We start from the raw sequence: 13895 nt of genomic DNA, 5'->3' as shown, positions 1-13895 counted from the left end.
CACCATCACCCTTCTTGTTGCCCAAGGCTAGGGGTTTCTTAGTCCTACTTTCCCCTCACTCTCTACAACCAAAGTCTGGAGTCGGGTCCTCACCTCTTGGTCCAGATCAATATGTTTACCACTCAGATTTCCTATCTGAGCCACTCCCTACCTTGAGTTTTGCTCTCCTCCATGGCAGTGGTTTGCAGTCTGTCTCTTATCACAGTAACATGGAAAATGATAACTTTTGTACAGTACACTGGAACAACCATTCGAAGCTGCTGGAAAAAGCTGTCAGGTCCTGCCTACTGACTCAGAGGCTAAAGGTTCATAATCTGGGCTTCAAAGCCATTCATGCCACACCAGACAGCTCTGGAGTAATTTCTTCACCCTTTTGCTGCCAGGGAGGCTGTTCTAAACACAGACTTTGTCATCTCGCTGTTCTGTTCAGAATCCTTGTGTGGCTGCCATCCAGCTTCCACAGCTCTTCAAGAGCCGACCCTGCCTCCTTTGCTAGCCATCTCACTTCCTCTCGCCTTCTCCTCATGTTCCAATCACACCAAAATGACTTGTCATTATTACCTAGAAGTCTACCTCTAGACGTCCTTACCCCTTACACAGCACCCTGTACCTCCCTGAAGACAGCACTCTCACCATCTAACGTAAATTCACTGAGGAAGGGGACCAAGCCCAGAACTGTGCATGGGACTTCCCAGTGGCTAAGACTCAGTGCTCCCAGTTCTTCAAGGACTCCAGGTTCAATCTCTGGTCAGGGAACTATGTTGCAACTAAGACCTGGTTAAATGTTTAAATATGCTTAATATTTTACAGAGTGAAGTAAGCCAGAAAGAAAAACACCAGTACAGTATTCAGTTCAGTTCAGTTGCTCAGTCGTGTCTGACTCTTTGCGACCCCATGAATCACAGCACACCAGGCCTCCCTGTCCATCACCAACTCCTGGAGTTCACTCAGACTCATGTCCATCGAGTCAGTGATGCCATCCAGCCATCTCATCCTCTGTCGTCCCCTTCTCCTCCTGCTCTCAATCCCTCCCAGCATCAGAGTCTTTTCCAATGAGTCAACTCTTTGCATCAGGTGGCCAAAGTACTGGAGTTTCAGCTTTAGCATCATTCCTTCCAAAGAAATCCCAGGGCTGATCTCCTTCAGAATGGACTGGTTGGATCTCCTTGCAGTCCAAGGGACTCTCAAGAGTCTTCTCCAACACCACAGTTCAAAAGCATCAATTCTTTGGTGCTCAGCTTTCTTCACAGTCCAACTTTCACATCCATACATGACCACAGGAAAAACCATAGCCTTGACTAGACAGACCTTTGTTGGCAAAGTAATGTCTCTGCTTTTGAATATACTATCTAGGTTGGTCATAACTTTTCTTCCAAGGAGTAAGCATCTTTTAATACTAACACATATATATGGAATTTAGAAAGATGGTAACGATAACCCTGTATGCGAGACAGCAAAAGAGACACAGATGTATAAAACAGTCTTTTGGACTCTGTGGGAGAGGGCAAGGGTGGGATGATTTGGGAGAATGGCATTAAAACATGTGAATTATCACATGTGAAATGAATCGCCAGTCCAGGTTCGATGCATGATACAGGATGCTCGGGGCTGGTGCACTGGGATGACCCAGAGGGATGGGATGGGGAGGGAGGTGGGAGAGGGGTTCAGGATGGGAAACACATGTACACCCATGGCGGATTCATGTTAATGTATAGCAAAACCAATACAATAGGGTAAAGTAATTAGCCTCCAAAAAATAAACTAATAAACAAATTAAAAATATTATTACAATTATATTTATGAAAATTATAATTTTATTATTATTATTATTTAATATTTAGAATATGAAAATGTTTAGTTTTTTAAAATTGTTTTCAAAAAAGAACTGTGTCTGACACATAATAGGAACCCAAATACTTATTTAAGAATGAGTCAGATATTGTGATGGAGTACTAAAATTGGGGAGGAGAAACTTGGGTCCCAGCCATGCCACTAACCCACCGAACAATCTCAGTCTTCTCATCATCAAATGAGAGCCCTGATCTTGGCATTCCCTTCCAGCTCCAAAGGCTGTTATTCCCACGGCTCTTTGGATCCCAGCAGTTCTGCAAAGCCAGACAATTTTTCTCCTTTGCAAATGATGAAGGTTCAAATTTGTAGCAACTACTACAAATATCTGCATTAGAGGAAATAAGAATGTAACTAAATATGAGTAGTGTCTTTTAAAAATTTCCAAATTTGGAGAGGGCAGCAAACCTGCATTCCCCCACCTCTAATATTTGATGTTCAGCAGGAAGAAGTGAGGTCCAGGGCTGCAGCAGAGGGACGGTCTCAGGATCCCTGTGTCTTCTTCTTTCCTGACTTCATTCCATTTTCATCCCTCTTCCACCCAAGTCATTTGGTCCCCAAAACAAACAGGTACACTGTTTCCTTCAAGGCTGACTGTGAAACAAGGCCCAAGTAAAGGAGGTGGAGATGTGGGTAACACAGCAGGCTCTTCAGTAAGTCTTTTCAAGATTCTACTGATCTTCCCAGACCACAGTTACCAAACAAGAAGCTTTAGTCATCATGAAGAAAATGCGTTACATTAATGTTACACTTTATATTGGGCAGTGTGACTCTAAATGAAAAAGATGCTAATAAATGACCCAATTCAAGAAGAAAGGAAAATGTCAATCTTCCCATGGAAAAGAACATAAGAAACTCAGCCACTGTTAAGGATCTTTCATCTTGAAATTCTGTCAGCATGGTTAGGACTTAAACCAAGTCTCAAACCAAAGTGATTGTTCTTGCTGGGGTTTCTGCCAGGTAGAAATTTTATAGTTCAAAGGCCATGCTAATAAGAATGCTCACCATAATAATGGCAGCTGCTGCTGCTAAGTCACTTCAGTCATGTCCGACTCTGTGTGACCCCACCAGGCTCTGCCGTCCCTGGGATTCCCCAGGCAAGAACCCTGGAGTGCGTTGCCATTTCCTTCTCCAATGCATGAAAGTGAAAAGTAAAAGTGAAGTCGCTCAGCTATTGAATGTTTACCCACTAAGTTGTATGCATTGTGGGCAAACTGAATCCTATGCGATAGTATTCTTGTTCATTTATGTTGTTTAGTTGAGAGAAGTTATCACAATAATAACCACATACACATACATGCATACACATAACTACCCTTCTGGTATTTAACCTAAATCTATTAATAATTATTTTTATTTCTATAGTACTTTAAATTTTGCAGCTTTATATTTATTTCACTTTCACTCACATTTGCTTCTTTTAATATCTTCTAGTATACCCCACTGAGATTTAAAGGACTGAGAAACTTTAGAAACAAGCCAATTATTGGGCTGGGAAATGAGAATGAGGAGTGATAACTGAGTAAAGTGGCTGAGGAGAGGTGTGATAGTTAAAATGAGTTCCTGCAGCAGCAGCTTATCTGCCATATGTGTCCCTGCAGATAAAATGACTTTCCCTCCAACTTCAGAGTGAGAGATGCCAGGGTGGTCTGGAGATGCCTGCTTCTGAGTGTGGGTGTCTGCAGGAAAGTGAGCCCAGAACGCTGTGTCCGAGGAGTAGGGTCATCCGTCCGCTCTGCTCCCAGAGCTGGAGAAAGGGAACTGAGCAGCCTGGGAGGGAGTGGGGGCAGTGATTTTGGTCCGCAAGAGGTGAATGCCAGAACCAGCCATGACACAGAGCTTCCAGGGTGGGGGTGTCCTGCACTGGGCTCACCCCACTGAGGGGCCTCCTTGGCTAAGCCTGGGCTAAGGCAAGGAGAGTCCTGATTAAAAGGATCACTTTAGGCTTGGGTCCCACCCGATCTGTGGGGCACAGTCACTCAGTGGGCAACTGTGACCACCTGCGACAAGGGAGGGCCAGCCTCAGAAAAAGATACTGAACGCCAATGAGACACAATGGCAGCAACACCCATCCGGGCAGAGTGGACATGAGTTTTTTCCTGATCAGACCCTTGCAAATAGGGTGAGCCCTAAGGTATTTGCAAATGGGAAGGGAGAAGATTTATATACTTTAAAATCCTTTGGTTCATGTGAAAGCCCATCTTAAGAATTTAAAGAATTAAAGTTTCATAGGCATCTTGTCTGTTGCCCTGCAAACATCTCTCATTTGAACTGTCAAAACTGTGTGACTGGGACTTGCCTGGCTGTCGAATGGTTAAGACCTCACCTTCTAATGCAGGAGGTGTGGATTTGATCTCTGGGTTGGGAAGATCCCCTGGAGTAAAAAATGGCAACGCACTCCAGTATTCATGCCTGGAGAATTTCATGGACAGAGGAGCCTGGTGGGCTATAGTCCATGGGGTTGCAAAGAGTTGGACACGACGGAGCAACTAACATACACACACACACACACACACAGCTAAGATCGTGCACGCCTCAGGGCCAAAAAAACGAAAAACGTAAAACATAAACAATATTATAACAAAGTTAATAAAGACTTTAAAAATGATTCACATTAAAAAAATCTAAAAAAAAACCCAAAAAACCCACACCTCTGTGGCTGACCTTGGTGTGGGCTGGAGGTGGAGGAGGAGCTGGAGAGAAAGCAGTCTGCAGTTGATTTGCTTCTTATCATGGTTACCATTATGTTTAAAAGAGAGAAAAATGGGATAAGAGGTCTGAAGAGAATGCTGTGACCGCCTGAACCCTGAGTTGGCTATTTGGGGTCACTCAGAAGCTGCCACCTCTCCTTTACCTTCACTCCCTCCAGTGATTAAGTCCCAGTGAAACCACTCGCTGTAACAAAGACACAAACGTTATACACAGTGAAACATTGTCCTGAATTTCTCCCCGTTCTCTCCTCCCCAGTCTCTTTTGGAAAGGGGTTATTAATGTTATTATAATTCTGTTTGAATGTAAGCAATTGTAAAATAAACAAAACTCTTTTTAAAAAGCTCAGCTGGATTCTTGATATCATAGCTGTGAGGTGATTGTTCTCATGGAATTTACAGACCCAGGTCTATAAGGATAATAAATAAATAAGGATACTATATATGTATTTACTAGAACATATATTAATTCTTTTTATTTTTCATATGTTCAGTACCTGCAGGTGTGAAAAGATGACTAAAGGTATACTAAAATAAATAACAATGTGAGTTCCCTGAGTCTAGGGAGAAAATTCTCATTTTCTTTAGATGTTTGCTTTTAAATCATTTGGAATTCAAAATGTGCTCTCCCACAAAAGTGGCAAGAATGAGAGAAATGAGGAAGAGGAACATCATGGGGGAAAAAAGTGTCTCTGTGTATTTGAACTAGCTGGCATTACAACTTCCTACAGTGGCATTTGAGGTAAAGAAAGGAGACAATGTGAGAGCCAGTCTCAGGGTACGTCACGAAGCACAAGACAGCTTGATTACTTTCCAGAGTAACGGCCTTGCGTGGAGCCTCTGTGAGACAGTGTGTGGCCTTCTACTTTTATACAAAAGTCTTTTATAACTCAGGTTTGTGTCCCTTGGTCATCACTGAATAAACAATCCAAAGTCACCATTCTGATCTCCAGGGTGGATACAGAATCTCTTTGCTAGTTCCATGCATTGTCCAGAATCTTCTAAAAGAGTTTTCTGTTATAATCAGTTTGAATATAAGGTCCATGAGAGAAGGGACCTTGTCATTTTATTTGCTACTCAATACTGCTAGGGCCTAGAGCTGAGTCCAGCATGCAGTAAATGGAAGGTGTCTGGGAAATATCTGTGGCCTGATTAACTGACTGAACTTCCTACAGGACCCTGAACAGACATCTATTAACCAGAAGGTAGATGGTAAAGAGTTTGCCTGCAGTGCAGGAGATCCAGGTTTGATTCCTGGGTTGGGAAGATCTCCTGGAGAAAGAAATGACAACCCACTCCAGTATCCTTGCCTGGAAAATTTCATAGACGAAGGAGCCTGGCAGGCTACAGTCCATGGGGTCACAAAGAGTCGGACACAACTGAGCGACTTCACTTTAACTGATTATTTTGTGCTATGATGAAACTTTTTTCTCAGCATATCCTATACTGAAGACAACAATTCTATAGTGTATTGGCTTACTCCAAAATTTTCTATGTAATAGTTAAATTTTGGAGCTGTACTTTAGATATATAACAACCTTTACTACAACACTAGTTTCCATCTATTAAAAGACACTTTTCCAGGATGTGTGTGTGTTTCCCATAATCAAGAGGTGTGGCTGTGCAGTTATGGCAAAAACATAAATGGTCATATCTGAAATACCAAAAAAGGCATTAAGTTGAGAACAAAGTTACTATTATTGGTTTAGTCTACTGGTGGGGTTTACTGCCATTTAATTTATCAAGTATTTATGAAGACTGAAATATTTGACACTTAACAGATATGAACCCAGGTCTTCTAGCTGGGAAGCCAGGAAACCTACACTGTAAGGAAATAGCTGAACAACAGCACAGTGAACATGTGATTAAAAGCTCAGATGAGTGATAAGCAATGTTGAATGCTCTGGGAACATCAAAGGTAAAGGTGAGATCACTATGAACTCTCAGCAACAAAGGAGGCTTCAGGGAAAAGTAAGTCTGAACTGGACCAAATAGTTTCACTTTGGACCAACGTGGATCGCCTCCGGTGCTTCTTTGGTTATATACCCCACACAAGCAAGGAGTGTGGGGGTATACATCCCCCCTCTTCTGGACCACGCTGTGTACTGCGGCCCCAGGATTCTGGCCAAACTTGGAGCCACTTTCAGGACCTTATTTCCTGGCAGCCGCAGGCAGGCAAAGGGTTGAGTAGAAGGTGGAAAAGAAGCAGAGTGGACCAAGGGCCTGAGGCTGCAGACTGGTGCTGGTTTATCCTGTACCATCACATCCTGGTGCAGAACAAGAACTCTAACTTAGAACTCAGCCTTCCAGATTACTAGGAATGTCAAGGGAGGACGATAGAGCGAATTTTTTTAAAAATTTTAGGATTATTTGTAACACTTAAATATTTAGACATAGTAATATTGAGTCAAATTTGTACGTTTGCCCCAGACCTGACAAATTTCAGGGGCAAGCCTGACTAGAAAGGATGGGGGAAGGGGAAGGAGGAGGGGAATGGAATGAAAAAGGGAACATCTAGGAGACATGCCACCCAGTGAGCTCCACGCGATAGGTAAAGGGGACCTCTCGGAGCAGGAAGGCGACAGTGACGGGTTCTTCTCCATGACTAACAGAAGAGAAGCCCTTACCTGAACTTGTGCAATACACGTGTTAATAAATCATAAATTCCCTGTGATTTGTGGTAATTTTGTGGGATATCTGCTTTCCTTTTAATAAGTTCTTCACTGTATAAATCAAACAGAGTACAGTTCTGAGCTGCAATTAAGACTAGTAAAAAAAACACAAAAGAGGGGCTGCTCTCATGGTCCAATAGTTAAGGATCCACCTTCCAAAGCAGGAGACATCAGTTTGATCCCTGGTTGGGGACCTAGGATCCCACATGCCATGAGCCAACTGAGCTGCAACTAAATTCCAACAAAGACAAATAAATATTAAGAAAGAACTTATAAAAATAAATAAATAAATAAAAAATCAAAGCACACAAAAAGGCTAGGGGTGATAGATATATTCTATGACAACAAATTAAGAAACCAACAAAAAAACCCAGAACCAAGCAGAATGGTCAACAACAGAATTAGTAAGTGAGTGATGGTCTATCCGTATTGTGAAATACTATGTACCATTACAAACCATATCAGAGAAGATCACTTAGTGACTTGAGAAATTGTTCATGATACAGGTGAAAAGAGCAGGATATAAAGTTGTACTTGGTAAAATAAAAATTGTACTTGATATAACATTAAGTCTGTTTTTAAAAATAGATCATATGCATATTGAAAAGACTGAAAATAAATACATCATAATGGCAACTGATTATTTCTGGTGAGTAATAGACATTTTTTATTTTCCCATATTTCCAAATTTTATAGGATGACATGTACTAGGGTTGCAAACTGCTGCTATAAACACACACACACATACTTACACACATACACGTGCACACACATGATCTGGAGAAAAGAGAAAAAAGCAGAACTAAGAATCATCACCAGAGTACTCCAGTTCAATATGGTGATGGAACATATGTATTCCCATATAAGAATTTGTTGAAATGCTGAAATTAAAATGACCGTGTAAAAGAGCAGAAAGAAACAAACCTTTACAGGTAAGGAGGGTAAGTGAAAGGGTACATCATCAGAAGGGGGGCATCAAGTGATTTCAAGAAGATGAGAAGCAGGAGCGGGCTAATCAGAGTGGAGGAAGCCCACAGTGCAAGTCTAAAGAGACTGAAGTGGAGGTAAGAGCCAACGCTAGGGCCGAAATCTGGGGAGATGCTAGGCCAGGAACTGGGATGGTGGAGAGAGAGATGAGGTGGGTCTGGAACAAGGGTACATTGAAGGTGAACATTTGGCCCTTCAATGATCTCCCTATGCCTATATGCAAGTAAAACAACTGACATTTATCTTGAATGCAACAAATTGAAAACAAAAACAAGCGAGCATTTACCCAGAGATATGGATCTGCTGGGGAAGAACTAAGGCTTCCTTCTCCTTAGTCTGAAATGTTGAGGCTCTTGGGTAGATGATCAGCATCTTAGCCACACACTTTAAAGCAAGTCTGCAGTCAACAAGACCTCCTTAAATCATGCAAAATTCTCAGCCTTGTCAGTTTAAGAAGAGATTTCTTGGGGGGAAAAAGAGACCTACAGTGTAATAGTAGAGAAAACACATCAGTGACCTAGAACAATCAATCTGATCCTTCAGTCTTAAAGATGAGCAGAACACCAAAGATCACTGTGTTTAAGTACCAATGGCAAGAAAGATAAGGATCCAGGCAAGCAAAGCACCTGATCACAGAAAAAAACAAATATAATTTGGGAAACAGAGGGGTAAATGGCTCTCTAATTAACACTTGAAAGAGATTTAAGAAGTCAGTAATCCCTAAAACAAGAATAGAATGCAACGAAGAAGGAACATTCAAAACTATAAATGAAGCTGCTTGAAAATGAGAAACAAAAATTGCCAAAGTGAATAAAGAAAATTAGAGAACTGTTAAAGGAAAATACTTCTTCGGTGGCTCAGTGGTAAAGAATCTGCCTGCAAATGCAGGAGATTCAGGTTCAATCCCTGGGTCAGGAAGATCTCCTGGAGAAAGAAAAGGCAACCTACTCCAGTATTCTTGCCTGGAGAATCCCATGGACAGAGGAGCCTGGCAAGCTACACAGTCCATGGGGTCAGAAAAGAACTGGACATGACTAAGTGACTAAACAACAACAGTATTTCCTTGAGGGGTAATTAACAATTAACCAAATAACAAAGTAAAAAAAAACAAACAAACAACCCTCCCAGGACGTCAAGAAAAAGCAGACAAGGGATGGGATGAAAAGTAGCGTCTAAAGGTCAACATTTACATCCTCCACCAAAGAAAAAAAAAGAGAAGTAAGAAAATGGAGAAGAAATTTTTTTTTTTTAAAAAAGGACAAAACATTTCCAAAATCTGAAGAAAGACATGAGTCTGCCTAACATGATAAATGAGGCAAAATGCATGCTTGACACCATCATCATTAAGTTTCAAAACACCAGGTATAAAGAGATCATAAAAAGATTCAGAGGGGAAGGAGGATAAACAGATTACCAAAAAGGGAATGAGAATCCCACTGTTATAGGAACTACCAACAGTAATATTAGGTGCCAGCAGATGAGTAATTTCTTCAAGGCTCTGAGAATTCTAGATTTGAGTGAAGGATTCTATACTTCATTATAGAATTATATGTCAAATTAATGTGAAAGTAATGTAAAGATATCTTCAGACATTCAAATATGTCAAAAATTTATCTTCATCAACTATTTCTGAGGAAGTTACCTGAGGATGAATGACCTTAAAACAAAAAGAATAAACAAAAAAGAGAAAGATGTGGGATCTTCCCATGAATTATCAATCCCCAGATTACCTCTTGCAGTGAATCTGCATTGGGACAGACAGTAGAAGGCTCTGGAAGAGACACTTCAGGGGGATAAAGAACTTCATGTCAGTTTTGTAGCGAAGTTAATATAATCCTAGTGCACTATTTGGCTCTCGTAGTGAGCAACATATACACAATAATATAACCATATCCATTATGTTTCAATGTTTATTTATTTATTTATATTTGCCCTTTATTATTTCTTTATTTTATTTTACAATACTGTATTGGTTTTGCCATACATTGACATGAATCCACCACGGATGTACATGGGTTCCCAGTCCTGAACCCCTCTCCCACCACCCTCCCCATATCATCTCTCTGGGTCATCCCAGTGCACCAGCGCCAAGCATCCTGTATCCTGTATCGAACCTAGACTGGTGATTCGTTTCTTACATGGTAGTATACATGTTTCAATGACATTCTCCCAAATCATCCCACCCTCGCCCTCTCCCTCAGAGTCCAAAAGACTGTTCTGTACATCTGTGTCTCTTTTGCTGTCTCACATACTGGGTTATCATTACCATCTTTCTAAATTCCATATATATGTGTTAGTATACTGTATTGGTGTTTTTCTTTCTGGCTTACTTCACTCTGTATAATCAGCTCCAGTTTCATCCACCTCATTAGAACTGATTCAAATGTATTCTTTTTAATGGCTGAGTAATACTTCATTGTGTATATGTACCACAGCTTTCTTATCCATTCATCTGCTGATGGACATCTAGGTTGCTTCCATGTCCTGGCTATTATAAACAGTGCTGCGATGAACATTGGAGTACACGTGTCTCTTTCAATTCTGGTTTCCTCGGTGTGTATGCCCAGCAGTGGGATTGCTGGGTCATAAGGCAGTTCTATTTCCAATTTTTTAAGGAATCTCCACACTGTTCTCCATAGTGGCTGTACTAGTTTGCATTCCCACCAACAGTATAAGAGGGTTCCCTTTTCTCCACACCCTCTCCAGCATTTATTGCTTGTAGACTTTTGTTTGTTTGTTTTTTGGTTGTAGACTTTTGGATCGCAGCCATTCTGACTGGTGTGAAATGGTACCTCATTGTGGTCTTGATTTGCATTTCTCTGATAATGAGTGGTGTTGAGCATCTTTTCATGTGTTTGTTAGCCATCCGTATGTCTTCTTTGGAGAAATGTCTATTTAGTTCTTTGGCCCATTTTTTGATTGGTTAATTTATTTTTCTGGACTTGAGCTGCATAAGTTGCTTGTATATTTTTGAGATTAGTTGTTTGTCAGTTGCTTCATTTGCTATTATTTTCTCCCATTCCGAAGGCTGTCTTTTCACCTTGCTTATAGTTTCCTTTGTTGTCCAGAAGCTTTTATTTATTTATTTATTTTGTGCAGAAGCTTTTAATTTTAATTAGATCCTGTTTGTTTATTTTTGCTTTTATTTCCAGTATTCTGGGAGGTGGGTCATAGAGGATCCTGCTGTGATTTATATCGGAGGGTATTTTGCCTATGTTCTCCTCTAGGGCTTTTATAGTTTCTGGTCTTACATTTAGATCTTTAATCCATTTTGAGTTTATTTTTGTGTGTGGTGTTAAAAAGTGTTCTAGTTTCATTCTTTTACAAGTGGTTGACCGGTTTTCCCAGCACCACTTGTTAAACGGATTGTCTTTAATCCATTGTATATTCTTGCCTCCTTTGTTGAAGATAAGATGTCCATACGTGCGTGGATTTATCTCTGGGCTTTCTATTTTGTTCCATTGATCTATATTTCTGTCTTTGTGCCAGTACCATACTGTGTTGATGACTGTGGGTTTGTAGTAGAGCAACGTTTAGAATCAAACTGTAGGCAAGACAGACAAGATGATTGTAACACATGATTATGTGATTATAATACATGGTTAAAGACAGATTTACAGAATATGGGTACAGAATAAAGTGAAAAATAAGTCTAATAGTTTATAGCAACATTATTCATAATAGCAAAACAAAAGTGCAAATGACAAAAAATGTATATCAACCAAGATGGAAAAACAAAATGTCGTATATCCACACAATGAGATATTATTCAGCAATAAAAAAGGAATAGGGTACATGCTTCAAAAGCATTTTGCAAAGTGAAAGAAGCTAGTCACAAAAGACTACATATTGCATGATCTCAGTTCCAAGAAGTGTCCAGAATAGGCCGGCCTATGAAGACAGAAAGCAGGTTAAGGATGCATAAGGCTGTGCAGAAACGGGGATGGAGAGCTAATGGAAATGGAGTTTCTTTTGAAGGGTCATGAAAATGTTCTAATCTGAGATTATGGTGATGTTGCACAACTGTAAATACACACAAAAAATTTGAGTTGCACACTTTAAATGGGTCAACTTTAAATTGTAAATTATATCTCAACCAAGGTTTTTTTTTTAAAAGTAAAGCTAACAAAAGTTGGGAGGTGGATGAGAGGAGTGGAGAAAAGAGCTGAGATGGTAACACCCTTATCTAATATGTCAGGAGGTTAAGAGACGATGTTGAAAGTTGACAAGAACTGGAGACTTAAATGAACAATTTAAAGTATAAAGGTAACCAATAGGAGAATTCACAAATAACTTATCAAAAATTGGTAAGAAAAGAAGAGAGGGTAATTTGAGGGAGTAGAGTTTGTCTTTCATCTGTAGGAAGCACATACTATCTAATGTTGGTAAAATAAAAACCAGAGATATATGCATACTATGCAAAGTTTTGTGTGTGATCCCAATTATAATAAAGATAGTTGTCCCTGGGGAATGAAACTGGAATGGAGAGGAAGACTGATGTTTCATAAAAAGCCCTTTGTCCTATCCACTGTTTATTTTACCAAGGACCTACAGTGCTTTGCTTAAAGCAAAAAGAGAACAAAATTGACTATGATTAAAAAACTAGGGAACTCAAGGAAAAATACTTACATGACTCCCAAAATAATTGTCTTGTATGAGAATATATTTTATATATTTTCAACCCTCCAGTTAGATCCTTGAAAATTATAAGCCAAATAAAAATTTGTCATGAGACCAATTTCAAAAGGCTTCTATAAAGCCTTTTTCACACTGCCACCTTGTGGCAGAAAAAAACCGAAAGTGTATTTATGTAGAAGTTATATATTAATATTTATTTATATTACACACATGATGTGTCTGTGTTGTGTGTTCAGCCGCTTCAGCTGTCTCTGACTCTTTGTGACCCCACAGTCTGTGTGCAAGGCTCCTCTGTCCATGCGATTCTCCAAGCATGACTACTGGAGTGGCTTGCTATGCCCTCCTCTAGGAGATCTACCCAATCCAGGGATCAAACCGGTTTTTTCCTGCATCTCCTGCATTGCACGTGGATTCTTTACTGCTGAGCCACCCAACAAGCCATTTGGTACACACATGGTACAAAATTCGAAAAGAATTTTTTAAGAGCGTCATGTTTTAAAAGGTGTCTCTCCAACCATGCCCTTCAGGATCCCAGTTCCTCTCCAAAGGGAATCCAGTGTTAATGTTTTCTTGTGCATACCCTTCTAGTTTGAGCAAACTCCGGGAGACGGTGACGGACAGGGAAACCTGGTGTGCTGCAGTCCATGGGGTCACAAAAAGTCGGACATGACTGAACAACTGAACAAAAACAACAAACCTTCCAGAGATATTTTAAACATATTCAAGGACATGTTTATATATAGACATACACACACAAAAAAAACACTGTACACAGTTATATATTTTGCTTTTTCAATATTTGGGAAATTTTTCTGTATCAGTACACAAACAGTCTTCCTTAATTTTATTAGTAACTGTAAAATATTCCATTATATGACTGTTGCTGCCGCTGCTGCTTAGTCACTTCAGTCGTGTCTGACTCTGTGCGACCCTATGGACTGGAGCCAGCCAGGCTGCTCTGTCCATGGGCTTCTCCAGGCAAGAATACTGGGGTGGGTTGCCATGCCCTCCTCCAGGGGATCTTCCCAACCCAGGGATCAAA

The sequence above is a fragment of the Capricornis sumatraensis genome, chromosome 1 (assembly GCF_032405125.1).
Source record: "Capricornis sumatraensis isolate serow.1 chromosome 1, serow.2, whole genome shotgun sequence".
In the NCBI taxonomy this organism is placed as follows: Eukaryota; Metazoa; Chordata; class Mammalia; order Artiodactyla; family Bovidae; genus Capricornis; species Capricornis sumatraensis.
This window is presented reverse-complemented; position numbering follows the sequence as displayed.